This window comes from Cavia porcellus, unplaced genomic scaffold (genome assembly GCF_034190915.1).
Source record: "Cavia porcellus strain 051 isolate PalLab524CR breed Dunkin Hartley unplaced genomic scaffold, mCavPor4.1 scaffold_15, whole genome shotgun sequence".
Lineage (NCBI taxonomy): Eukaryota > Metazoa > Chordata > Mammalia > Rodentia > Caviidae > Cavia > Cavia porcellus.
In genome coordinates, this window is record NW_026947498.1 from 8,660,677 (window position 1) to 8,673,066 (window position 12,390).

The window sequence follows — 12,390 nt, forward strand, 5'->3', positions numbered from 1 at the left end:
CGGGCTGGGCCTGACCATCGTTGCAGGGCCAGGACATGGGCAGGTGACCAGGCCCTGACAGACCCACCCATGCCCACAAGCAGGGCACAAGACAGCCCCCACCACTGCCCCGGGCCTTCAGCCTCTTCTGAGGAGGCTGGGACTGGTGAGGTTAGTGCAGCCTCCAGCACAGGCAGGTGCAGAGAGGATGGGATTTCCCACCAACAGTGAGGACCAGTGCGGTCCCGAGTGGCAGGAGGAACCTCCAGCCCCTCCCTGGAGCCCAGGGATGTGCTGCCGGTGAAGAGGGCTCGGAGGCCGCAGACTCCACACCGGCAGGCTCATAGGAGGTCATTGCCGTGTGGTGGGCATGGTGGCACCATCCTGTCATCCTAGCACTCCAGGAGGCTGATGCGGGAGGGTTCCAAATCCCAGCTTAGCCTGGGCAACTTAGTGATTCAGCCAGACCCTGTCTCAGAATAAAAATAAAATGGGTGGAGAATGTAGCTCATGTGGGGAGATCTCGGGTCTGACCCTCAGTGCTTGGAAAAACTATTTGGTGAGCTGACTGGGGCTCCTATGGCTCTGGGGCTCCCTCCCTCCCCACAAGGCCACAGTGAAGAGTAGACAACACCTGCCCCCAGGCCCAGGGGACTGGAAGCCCCAGAGCGCAGGCCGTGGCCTGTTTGGGTCCCCTAGGACAACTGTGTCCTCACTGACCTGCTGTACCCCCTGGGATTGGGGTCCCCCAGCCCACAGCTCCCCCTTCCATGCCACCCAGGACCCCTGAGTGGCTGATGTGTGTGCCAGGCTCTGTGCCAGAATCCAAGCCACACAGCTATGTGACCGCTGTGATCTCAGGCTGCGCCGCTCTCTGGAGTCACCCACACACCCACCCAGCCCCACTGCCCTGCAGCCTGATGGGAACCTCTATATCCCCCCTCTGTCCCCACCCCGCTCCTCTCCCCTCTTCCTCCTCTTCTTTCCCTCCTCCTCCCCTCCTCGCCTCCCCTCCCCGTGCTGGAACAACTCAGGTTCCCTCCTCACTGTGCCTTTGAAAGTCCCCTATCTCTGCTTCCTGAAGCACACATACCATTCCCCTCATGGTACCTGTGTCCCTGAGCTAGGTGCCAGGCTCTGCTGTCCCTGTCAGCTCTCTCTGCACCTGAGGTTGCAGGCAAATTCCACCTTTAGGCTGGCCCTTCCCTTCCCATCTGTACCTGAGGCCCCAGGGAGGCATCCCCTCAAACTTCCCAGTCATCCCCAAATGACCTGGCACCTCCACCCAGAGAAAGTTTCTTTCTTCCACCCCCAGGCGGGCCTGGCAGCGATGATGCCTGGACTCATGGGAGCCTCCAAAGCCAGCCTGCTGGCAGCCCCAGGGCAGAGATAGAGCTCTGGCTGTACCCCAAGACTCACAGGGTGGAGCCTGCAGGATCCTGCATCCCTCCTCTCTGGTGGCCTCCACTACATGCACCAAGCAGGCAGCCTGAGCCTTCGCAAAACAGCCACTGAATACACTGCCCACCCTTTCAGTACCAGCGGCCACTGCCCTGAGGTGGAGGCCACTCTGACCGCTCCAAGGGATGCAGAGCCTCCACTACATCTACATCTAACTTCCCTGAACCCCACTTGCTCTCTGGGATGAGCCTGGGTGGACAGAGCAGTGGCCCCTCGAAGATACCACACCCCCACTCAGGACTTGTGGCCAGGTCACCTCTGTCTTGGTCAATGTTATCGTCACTGGGATACAACACCCGACAACCACAGCTCCAAGGATGAGAGGTTATTGGGCTCAGAGCCTGTAGCGATTTCAGTCCATGGTTGGCAGGCTCCAACGCAGCGCAGCAGGCAGGGGGGCCTGGCAGAGGACAGCTGCTCATGGCACGGAGGACAGGAACAGAGAAGGGAGGAGCGGGGAGGGAGCTGGACCCTTCCAGCATGCCCCCAGTGACCACCTCTTTGGACCAGCAAGTCAGCAATGAGCCCCATGGTCCAGTCACCTACCCACAGCGCTATGAATGAGTGAGGCTTTTGGGGCACCTGGGTATCCATCCCAACAGCCTCCACCACACAGGGACTTCAGCCATTTGGTTGAGGATGGGTAGCCATCCGTCACCCTTAGGCTGTCCAGGTAGGCCTGGCGCCGTAGCAGGTCCCTGCCAGGAGAGGAGAGTTGGAGAAGCAGAAGGGGCAGGGTCACCAGAAGTGACCGCTGGCCATTGGAACAAGCATGAAAACCCAAGAGGCCACCTTTCGCACACCTTGATCTCAGCCCCCGAGATCACTTCCAGCTTTCGGCTAAGGGAACTTCGAGGTGGTAAAGGTTTCTGTTTAAGCCCCTGGATTCCTGATCCGCCAATGGCTCGATCCTCTCCTCCACCCTAGACCCCCTCTCAGCAGACTCCAGCTGCAGACCAAACGTGGCTCCCAAGGCCCCTGCCACCTGGCTGGCCCAGGCCCAGGCCTGGCTCGGTTTGGAAGTTCCCATAAACTCAGGCACAAGCAGGAGAGGCGGGGCTGGACTTGTGAAGACAGGAATGTGGCCTGGGGCAGCCTGCCTCAGCCTTCTGGAAGGAGTTCAGGACTGAGGATGTGGGAAGGTGGTGATAATTAAACCACCAAGAAAGCCCTGCCCGCCCGACACCCCACCTAGCATTCCTTCTCCACACAGGTGTCCCGTCTCCACGACAGCCTGGAATCATTTCCCAATTAGAAGATTGGGGCTCGTGGGAATGGGGAGACGAGGAAACCTCAAGGAACAAAATGGGGGTGGGATGGGGTGGGGGTCAGGCCAGATGCTGGAGCTGGACTCTACCCGAGTGACCACACACGGGAGCAGAAGAGCCAGGCTGGCCTCTGGGCTCTCTGCCAGGGTGGACAGTCTGTGTCCCTCTGTCTGCAGCCAGCCTCTTCAGCAGCAGCGCTGTGCTTTCTTTGATGATCACACACACCCTGTGCCCATCCCCTGTGCACACAGACACACGTATATGCACACGTTTCTGCATGCTCCCACTGTCATGTGCACACGCACGTACCCACACTTGTAGCACACATGCACTGTCATAGTGTGTGTGCAAGCATGCACACACTGACACACACACACACACGCTGGTCAGTGGTCACTGGTAGTGGAGTGGGGACAGTGGGGAGAGTCCGTGAGGCTCCAGCTGTCCCACTGTGACAGAAAGGGGGCTCACAGCTCTATTTGGAGGTGTAGGAGATGAGTCTGCTGGGTGCTGGTGCCTGGTGGGCACCAGGTGGTGGCCAGGGGTTTGAGGTGGCCCTGGGCACCTGGGCCTAGCCATGCTCTGCACCCCTTGCTGTCTGAGCTGCCCCCTTTTATCCCCCTCTTTCTTCCTTTTAAAATGGGAGAGCTCACCGTGGACCTTGGTGTGGCAGCAAGTGGAACTTTTGGACTTTACAGGAGTCACAGCTAAGGGTTTGCCTCAGGTCTCAGAGGAGACCTCAGACTGGAACGTCTCAGTGGGACTGGAACTGTCTGAACATTGGTGGCTCTTAGAGACGGACTAAGTGCATCTTACATAAGGGGACACACGAGGGCTCTGAGGTGTCAGAGAGGACGTCACATTTAGATCCCAATTATCCACTTGCATTCTCATGCACCAGGAGGTCTTTTGAGGTGAACATGTCATAGGGCCTGTGGACATCATTAGTAAGTAGAGGCTGGTCGGAAGAGACAGTCACTGTGAGGGACCAGGAGATTTCTCTCCTTCCCCAGCTCTTCCCTTCTCTACCGGCTTCCTGACTGTCACGGTGTGAGTGGCTCCTGGTTCCCCTCCTCCAGCCCTCCCACCTCTCTGGATGATGGTGGACTGAACCTGTGAGCCATTTTGTGGGGGCCAGGTATTTTGTCCTGGTGACAAAGCAGTAGCCCAGGCATCCTCTGATTGGTTTCCCTCACCCTGCTTCCTCTCCTGGGCCCTGACTTGGTCCCCTGCAGTCTCCTCCTAACCCTAGCCTTCCCCTGCCCCTGGCTCTGCTGAGCACACAGCATGGGCCAGCTGTGTGTGGTCACCCGAGGGGCTCGGACCTGGGAGGCCAAGCCAAGATGACGCCTCAGTGTATGGAGCTCAAAGCTTATGAGGTTTGCGACCTCGAGGCTGTGGCTCTGAGTCCTGGATGGAAGGTGGCTCTGTGGATGGTTAAGGGCAGGAGAGGCCACTGAATCTGCATGGGGCCTGGGGCTGTCTGTGCGGGGCCTCCTTGGCCCCGTTACTGGGAGCCCATCCATCCACGTGGCTGCTGCCCCACTTAGAACCTGGTTAGACAGACTGCAGGATGGAGGTCAGGGCAAAGATCCTCCCAGGCGAACCACTGTAGAGGTCATCCCCCTCTGACCAGCACTCCAACTGGGCCGGTTGTGACACAGTCTCGGTGTGGCCTCTCACAGCTCTGTGCGCTTCGGCTGGTGGGTTTTTTGGTGCAAAGTACACCGCGGTCCTCCTAAGAAACAGAGTATTAAGGGTTGATTTGTGCCCCGTAAACCTGACGTGTCAATGATCCTCTGAGTGGGATCTTATTTGGAAATATGGTCTTTGACTTAAGATGAGGTTACTGGTGGGGTGTGGTGGTACACCCCTGTAACCCACTTCTTGGGAGGCTGAGGCAGGAGGATCACTGTGAGTTTGAGTCCTGCCTGGACTGGAGTTGTCCATAGTGAGTTCAAAGCCAGCCTGCACTGCATAGTGAGATCCTGTCTCAAAGAATAAGTGAGCTCCTTGGAATGGTCCCTGATTCAATGGGACTGACTTTGTAGAAAAGAAGACTCTGGACCTAAAGGGGATGTGCACAGCAGGGAGGTGATGTGAAGACACAGGGATAGAGTGACACCGTCTCCAAGACTGGGACAGCAAGTGTTGCTGAAGTCACTGGCGCTGAGACAGCTGGACCCTTCTCCAGTGCTGCCGGGAGATGCTTGCTTCCGGGCTCCTGGCGTGTCCGGCTGGGAAAGGACCCTGTCTGCTGTCCGCATCCTCAGGTCGGTGGCTCGTGTGACCCCAGCCCTGGAGTTAAGTGGAGAACGTGAGGTCCTCTGGACTCTTGCCCAAACAGGAGCAGCTCCCTGCCCAGGAGCAAAGAGCACACAGTGGGCTGCGAAGGAGAGTATGTGTGTGGGGCTCAGAGATGGCCTGCTCTAGATAACTGAGACTTAAGCAAACTTCAGTGGGACCAATGGAGGGACTTCTTATGTCTGGATTGGCACAGATTTGGCCTGCTCAGGAATAAGAAATGTGAATTTAAGTGTCACCGTCTTGAACAGCTCAGCTCTTCTTGGGACCAATCATCAATGGCCCCACCTGCCCAGAGAGTGGGGTTCAAGGCCCAGGAAAGTTGTCCCTCTGCCCAGGGCTGCTGGATGTGGCAGCTGTCACAATGATCACCATTGTCACTGGGGCTGGAAAGAATGCTGCTCTGGATGCTGGCAGGCTGGGTCTATTTTTAGCAGCTGCCTGGCTGGCAGGAGGCTGGGGCTCAGACCCACGGCAGGGCACAGCCTCCACCTGCACCCCATCTGCTGCCTCCTGCCTCTCCAGCTTGCGTTCTTCTGCGGTCACTGGGAGTTGGGTCCTCTCCCACCTGTGCTGGGGACACCCTGAGAGGGTGGCAGCTGAGATCACGCCTTGCTCTAGCTCTGGAGCTGCTGGCCCAGACCTTGGGAGTCCGGGGCTGTCCAGCTCTGCTGGGACCTGTCCCTCCCTGTCCCTCCTGGTCTTATGATGGCTCAGGAACCAGGACACGGTGCTCAGCCCCCAGGAGGTGCTGGTTGAGCTGGTCAGCTGCTGGGATAGTGGCTGCGGTGTCAGAACTCCCAGGGTGGGGTTTGCCTTTGCGTTCTAGTGATCAGTGACTCTGAGCACTTTCCAGGGTTTCCCTCATCTGTCTTTGTGGCAATGGCTCTCTTTCTTTAATGGAGTGGGTCGTGGGAGATGTGTTCTTGACCCTACTTCTTCCTCTGGAAGGTGAAAAGAAACGTGGGAGCCAGGGAGGTGGTGTGATTTGCCCTTGGGTGCCTGGCAAACCGTGTGTCTGGAACAGGAACCCAGGCTCTGCTCTGCCGGGCGGCTCTTCTGCTCGGCAGGGAGGGAACATAAAAGCAAAGGTGGCTGAGCAGGATTTCTCTGTCCTCCGCGTTCCTAAGGAGAGAAGAAAGCTGATGGCCCTTGGCCTCGTCTAGGAGCCTCTGTGTCACGTCGTCACCGTGGACGTGGCAGAGGGAGCGGCCCACTCCCGGCTCTCTTGGACCAGGAGGCAGGAAGCCAACGAGACAGAGAGCGGGCCAGAGGTGTCCACCTGATGTCAGCAGATGGGCAGTGCTGGGGCCTCCTGGAATCCGTCTCCCTTTGTCCTCGTGGGTAGGATGTCCCTTTTGTCTGGGGAGCACTGTCCCCAGCCCCCGGGCCTAAGGATGTCTTTGTGGCACTGCTCGGGGGTCCTTAGGACACAGTGCGTCTGGCATGAGGCACACTGTTCTCCTGCTGCTTCTTCCTCTTCCAGCTACTGAGGATGTGGGTCCAAGCCCGGTGGCAAGGTGGCCGTCTTGTGACGTGGAAACCACCTGATGTGCACAGAGCAGAGCGGCAGAAGGAGCTTGGGGGCCTGCCAGGCGGTCCCAGTAGAGCACAGCAGTGCAGCTGGCTATGCCCTGGAGGGGCGCTGGTGCCTGGGCCCAGACATTGGTTGGTGATGCTTGGTGTGAGCCATGGAGGCAGCTGGAACCAAACTTCTTCCTGCGCAGCCCTGACTCACCCAGATGCCAGCTGATGCCAGGACGCCGAGGAGCTGAGACCCCAGGGAGAGGCTAAAAGGCAGTGAAAGCAGCACCTTGGCTGGAGCTTCCTCCCCCAGCCCGAAGGGCTCGGGAAGAGACCTGCTCCGCTGAAGGAGCCCAAGTGAGTACAGAGACCCTGAACCAAGGCAGAGCGAAAAGAAGAGCAAGTTAGCACCAAACCAAAACAAAAACAAAAGTGAGAAAATGTCCCCAATCTGCAAGACACAAACTGAAAGAGCTGACCAAGTTTCCAAACAGTTAAGTGTGAAGAGGTACAGGGGTGGGAGAGAGGAAACAGGACCCAGGTCCTTACAGAAGGAAAAGGATGGAAGAGAGGATGCCGAAAGTGGGGCTGCTTAGCTGTAAGGTGGGAAGCAGAAGGTAGTGGAGAAATGACTTGAACATTTTTTAAAAAATAATTTGCCTGGGATTCTTTCTTTCTAGAAAACATCAGTCCAATGCAAAGAGTGAAAGAAGATGTCTGGAGGTGTAGAAATCCTACCACATGTGCACCCTGCTGGGGGTTACTGGCTATGTGTGCCTCTGAGCAAGGAGATGACCTCAAGAGAAGGATGTGGGGCCCAGGAGCCCTGCGCAGGGGGACGGCACCCTCGTGGTGCTGAAGGGACTCCTCGGAGAGGTGTGGGTCGGCAGTTCACATGCGAACAGGATGGAGCACTCCAGAGAGGATTCTCCAAGGGAAGGAGAAACCAGACCAAAGTGAAAATAAAGATTGCTTGCTTGTCGGGCTGGACTCTGCTGAGAGGAGTTTACAGCTCTGTCAGAAAATGGGGAACAACTGATGAGCAGTGTGTAAGAGGGAAAGTCTAAGAGATGCCAACACAGTGTGAACCCCAGGAAAACCAGAGTCCCACAAATCATAAGATGAAAAAAAATAAGAAGGAAACATCAGCACAGTTTCCTAAGTGGCTTGCTGGGATGACATTATGGGGTCATGAGAAGATCTAAATGCAGAGTGGCTTTGCTCAGACCCTGTTGTAAGCTCCCTGGAAGAGGTGGGTAGGGTGAGGTACAGGGCACGGGCAGGGAGTGAACGTTGGTTGAGAAGTCCTGAGTGGTGCGGTCCTGTTACTTGACACCGAGGAAGTGCTGACCCAAGGGAACACCAAAGGCAGGCGACTCACAGGACAGCAGCTGGAGGCAGGAAGGGGTGTGGGGGTGGCTGTTCATTATTATTACTGGCCTCCCAAAATGACTAGGGGCACATACCTGGAATCCCAGCACTCCAGAGGCTGAGGCAGGCGGGTCGTTGCAAGTTTGAGACCAGCCTGGGCTTCAAAGTGAGCCCAAGGCCAGCCTGAGCTGCACAGTGAGACCCTGCAAAGATAGGACGTGGTACTGGAAGTCACAGGGAAGATTTCGCGGAGGGTAAATGTCACTGTGTTTTCTGTTGTGATGTATTTTAAGAAACGTGAACCTTCTCACATCCTGCATCTCTCTCTGGCCTGCTTCTGCTTCTAGAAGCTTCCTGCCAACCGACTCAGCTCTACTTTGCAGCTGACACTTGGAGGCTGATGCCACTGCTGTAGGGACAGCCTCCAAGGACAGCTGCAGCAGGGCCAGCATGCTCTGGATGTCAAGCCCATCACGATGCCCGAGTGCCTCTGTGGCCTCCCGTTGCGGGCCTGCAGGGGCAGCCGTCCGTCCAGTGAGCCAGGACCATTCTGTCCCCAGGTCCAGCTGTATAGTGCCAGGATCCATGCGCCCTGTTCATCTGAGAATGGCCAGCACTGGCCCAGGGCGGGCAGGAGGCACTGTGTGGCGGACCGGGAAGGAGGGACTTTTGCCCCTCCTGTCCCTGGGTGCTGGGGACAGGGAATGCTGGGGTGTGGTGTGGTGGGGTGGGGTGGGGGAGGTCTGGAGCTCCAATTTCTCAGCCTCTCAGAGCAGAGTGAGTCAGGAGCCTTTGTTGGATGAGGTCCCTTGGTGGGATTCACTGCCTCTGCAGAGCAGAGAGAGAGGGCCTGGGGTCCCTCCTGTCTGCAAGCCCTGCTCTCTGGATCTCTAGAAGAGTGGCACAGGGCCTTGCTGCCTGCCAGAGGTGACTGGCTCGTCCTGCCCCACGCCAGCTAGGCCAAGTTTGCCAGCTCTTCCAGTTTTTGAACGATCGAACTCTGCCTGGGGTGCCCTCCCCACCTTTACCTGCACAGTCCCCCGAGTGCCCCCAACTCAGGTCAGCACCTGTTTGCCGCACCCCCACCCCATCCTTCTTTCTCTTTGGAAGACAAGCTTTGCACAGACAGGGGATTCCATGATAGACACCTTGCCGCTGTCCCCTGGGCCATGGTGTCCACCTAGTGGGCCCCTGGCATCACGATTAGACAGAGCTGTGAAGGGCTTTCTTTCTCCTCCATCCACGTCTGAGGGCAGGGAGGGCTCGGAGCTCCTAATACGCCTTCAGGTCACTGTCTAGGCAGTTGGACGGTTGTCCCCCTCTGTAGACAGCCTGCCCACCCCAGCTTCTTCAGAGTTTCTGAAATGTCCTTGGCTTCCCGGGGCTCACACTCTTGCCCATGCTGTTTTCTATTTAAAGTTTGTATCAGTCCACATCTGTGGGGTGCAGTGACCACACCCATCTGGGGGCTGCTGGGAGCGCCCCTGGCCTCCTGCTCCTCACTCCCCCCTTGAGCTCTTTTCATTTTCCCTTTATTTCCACTTTGGCTTTCTCACACTAGAGAAGCCCTGTGATGTTTAACCTCGTGAGTCTAATTTATTTTACTCAACACTGTGGCCTGGGGTGCATCCGTTTCCCCACCAGTGGCTCAAGTGTGCCCTTATTTACTGCAGATAGTGCCACACTGTGTGACTGCCACACTTTCTCTACCCCTCTGGGTCACACAGGGCCATCTGATAACCCAGAGCCACACCCAGGGCCATAGCCTTATTAAGCCACACCTTGCAAGGGCCCTGTTGTCACGCAAGGGGACACAGTCACTGCTCCCAGTGACTAGGATGTGGACGTCATTGGGAGACCATTACACTGACCACAGGTAAGGGGAAGAGACAAGGCCGCTGTTGGGGGACTCATGGGACAAGGTGTCCATGGAACCTGGCGTCTGATGCTGCCCAGGATGGGGATTTGGGGCAAGGGGGTGCCAGCTGCGTCCTGTGATGGAAGAGAGCCAAGGTCCGAATGCAGGAACAAGTTTTCTAGAACCAGGTACAGACATAAGGGCACCGTCCTGGGGTAGCAGAGGAAACCTTGTCCCCCAGTGCTGCACCCCCGGCAAGTCTAGGTCAAAGGTGGACCAGAGCAAGGCAGGGTGCCATCCGCAAGGTGTGAGGCCCTGTCCCCTGGCCTGTGGCTTCCTGCCTTGGTGGCCTTGAGCTGGTACAGATGGACTCAGGGCCACACAGCCAGATACCTTCAAGGCCTGACAGGAAAGATGTCAAGTGTTTAAAATTCAAAAAATTATAACAGTACGGGGCACATTGCCAAGAATCTTTCTCAAAATCCTCCCCTTCAAGCGCACTGGTCCCATGGTCCTGGCCACTTTCTGCAGCAGCTCTGGAGTCCTCCTTCCTGAGTGTTGTCCGGAGGTGTGACCAGAACTGCAGTGGCTGCTGCTGAGGGCCACCCAGTGGAGACACAGTTCCTGAAACCCTGATACTGGGTCCTCCTGGGTCACCGGATCTGGCACCGTGCGACTCCCGGCTCCTCCCCAAAGCCAAAATGGCCATGAAAAGGCAGTGTTTTGAATCTATTCAGGACACTCAGGCAGGCAGGATAGCGCCACTAAAGACGCTCAGGAGAGAGAGCTCCAGAGCTGCTGCAGAAGTAACAGGGACAGTGGGACAAGTGTTCCGAGCCGGGTAGATTTTGAGGGGGATTCACAGCACCGTGTCTTTTATGTAATAAATTTATAAGTTAAACACACACTGCACTTTCTGTTCACACTTCCAGTTGGTAAGAGAGGGTTCCCACGGGCCAGGCGTGGGCAGCACAGCCAGCTTGGAGGGCAGAAGCAACCTGCACAGGTCAGGTGTCCTTCTCCTTGCTGTTTTCCTCCTGTTTCTGTCCTCTTCCCCATGGAAACTGAGTTCTGGTCTTTCCCAGACTGGCCGCCTGGCACAGCTTCGGCAGGGTTGCCCGGTGCTGCGGGCCTGGGTGTGGGAGCAGCTGCCGAGGCTGGAGAGGAGTGTGCTCTGTTCCCACAGCATGCCTCCCTGGTGGACTCCTCGCAGGGCACAGGCCCAGTGGTCCCCTCAGGGGTGGTTAGACCCAGGCAGGCAAAGTGCAGTGACCCTGAAAGCAGTAGGGAATACCCTCATCCCACAGAAGGGGGTTGTTATGGTTGATACACTGTGTCAACTTGAGAAGTTTAACCCAGTGACTCAGCAGGGAGCCAGGATCCTCACTTTGCAAACATCCTGAGCCCCATGCAAGAGGAGGGCAGAGGTGTGTGAGTGTTACACCCACCCTGCGCCCTGCAGGGCAAGGGGTGGCCTGCTTACAGTATGAGGGAGGAGAAGATGCTTGCTGCCCGCCCCGATTTTGCTCTGGCTGCTTTTGCTGTCTTCTGTCACCTTGAAGTGTTGCCCTGGTGCTGTGCCAGGCCACTCTGCCTTGGAGTCAGCTGATGATGGACTGAAACCTCCACAAACTGTGAGCTAAATAAACCTTTTCTTCCTTCATTTTGGGCGTTGGTATTTTGCCTCAGTGCGGAGAGAAAAGTGACTGGTCTTTAGATAGCTGCTGTCATCTCGGGGCTCACAGTCATCACCATCCCTGCCTCCGGCTCTGGGACAGAGGACGCCACCACCCTCTGCTCCCCAGCTCTTCTGGGATCCGGTGTGGCCTCACACTTAAGATTCTTGGTTAACACCTTTGAGAAATATGAAGGACAGAGCTGCTCCTGCAGGGCCAGGCGGCTCCTGGTGTCCCAGTGGCTCCTTCCAACTAGAGACTGGTGGCCTTTGGATGTCACCAGTCATCTTTTCTTTGTTTTCTGGCTTCCTCTGAAAATTCATTATCTAATGACATTTACCAATCAGGAGATAGAAAGACAGAGAGACAGAGACACAGAGAGATACATAGAGAGAGCAGGCTCCCACATGAACCTTGATGCTGTGGCAGTGGACACTCTCCCCCAGGCCACCAGTGACCCCAGTCCTACTGTCCCTGCAGGACACTGCCCGGTCTGACTGCCTGACTGCATCTGGATTTTTGAGACAACTGGGAGCCTTCAAAATCTTGAAACCCAGCAGGTGCAGGCAAGTTTTCTTGATAACTCATGGCCCGAGAATCAGTGCTGCTGTGGCTCCTTTGGTGGCGTTTGGGACCTGGGCTGGCTATGATGCTGCTGCTGACAGCTCTGGGAGCACAGTTCTGGGGAGAGTGACAGGAGCATGACAGGAGGGGTGGACGCAAGCAAGGTGCCTGCTGCCCTGCTGAAGGTGTGAGCAGCCTGTGCCTGCTGGGTCCCAGTTAAGCAACAACTGTCATGTGGCTTTGCAGGTGATGGTTCCGGCACACAGCATTGCAGGATGCAGCCCCAGGGATTCTGGGCCCAGGGTCCCAGACATAGCCTGCACTTGTGACGCCTGGTCCCAAGGGTTCCCAACACTTCTGGGTCTGCACTGGGCAGTGGCTGGCC

General features: G+C 56.9%; 1 long non-coding RNA gene across 1 annotated transcript; it reads left to right on the top strand.

The window, feature by feature from the left end:
- Window positions 1-9,704: 9,704 nt before the first annotated feature.
- Window positions 9,705-12,008, top strand: LOC134470550 (uncharacterized). Its single transcript, XR_010039494.1, has 3 exons — window positions 9,705-9,783; window positions 10,698-10,771; window positions 11,922-12,008. It is a non-coding gene; the product is annotated as an uncharacterized LOC134470550 (long non-coding RNA).
- Window positions 12,009-12,390: the final 382 nt, after the last annotated feature.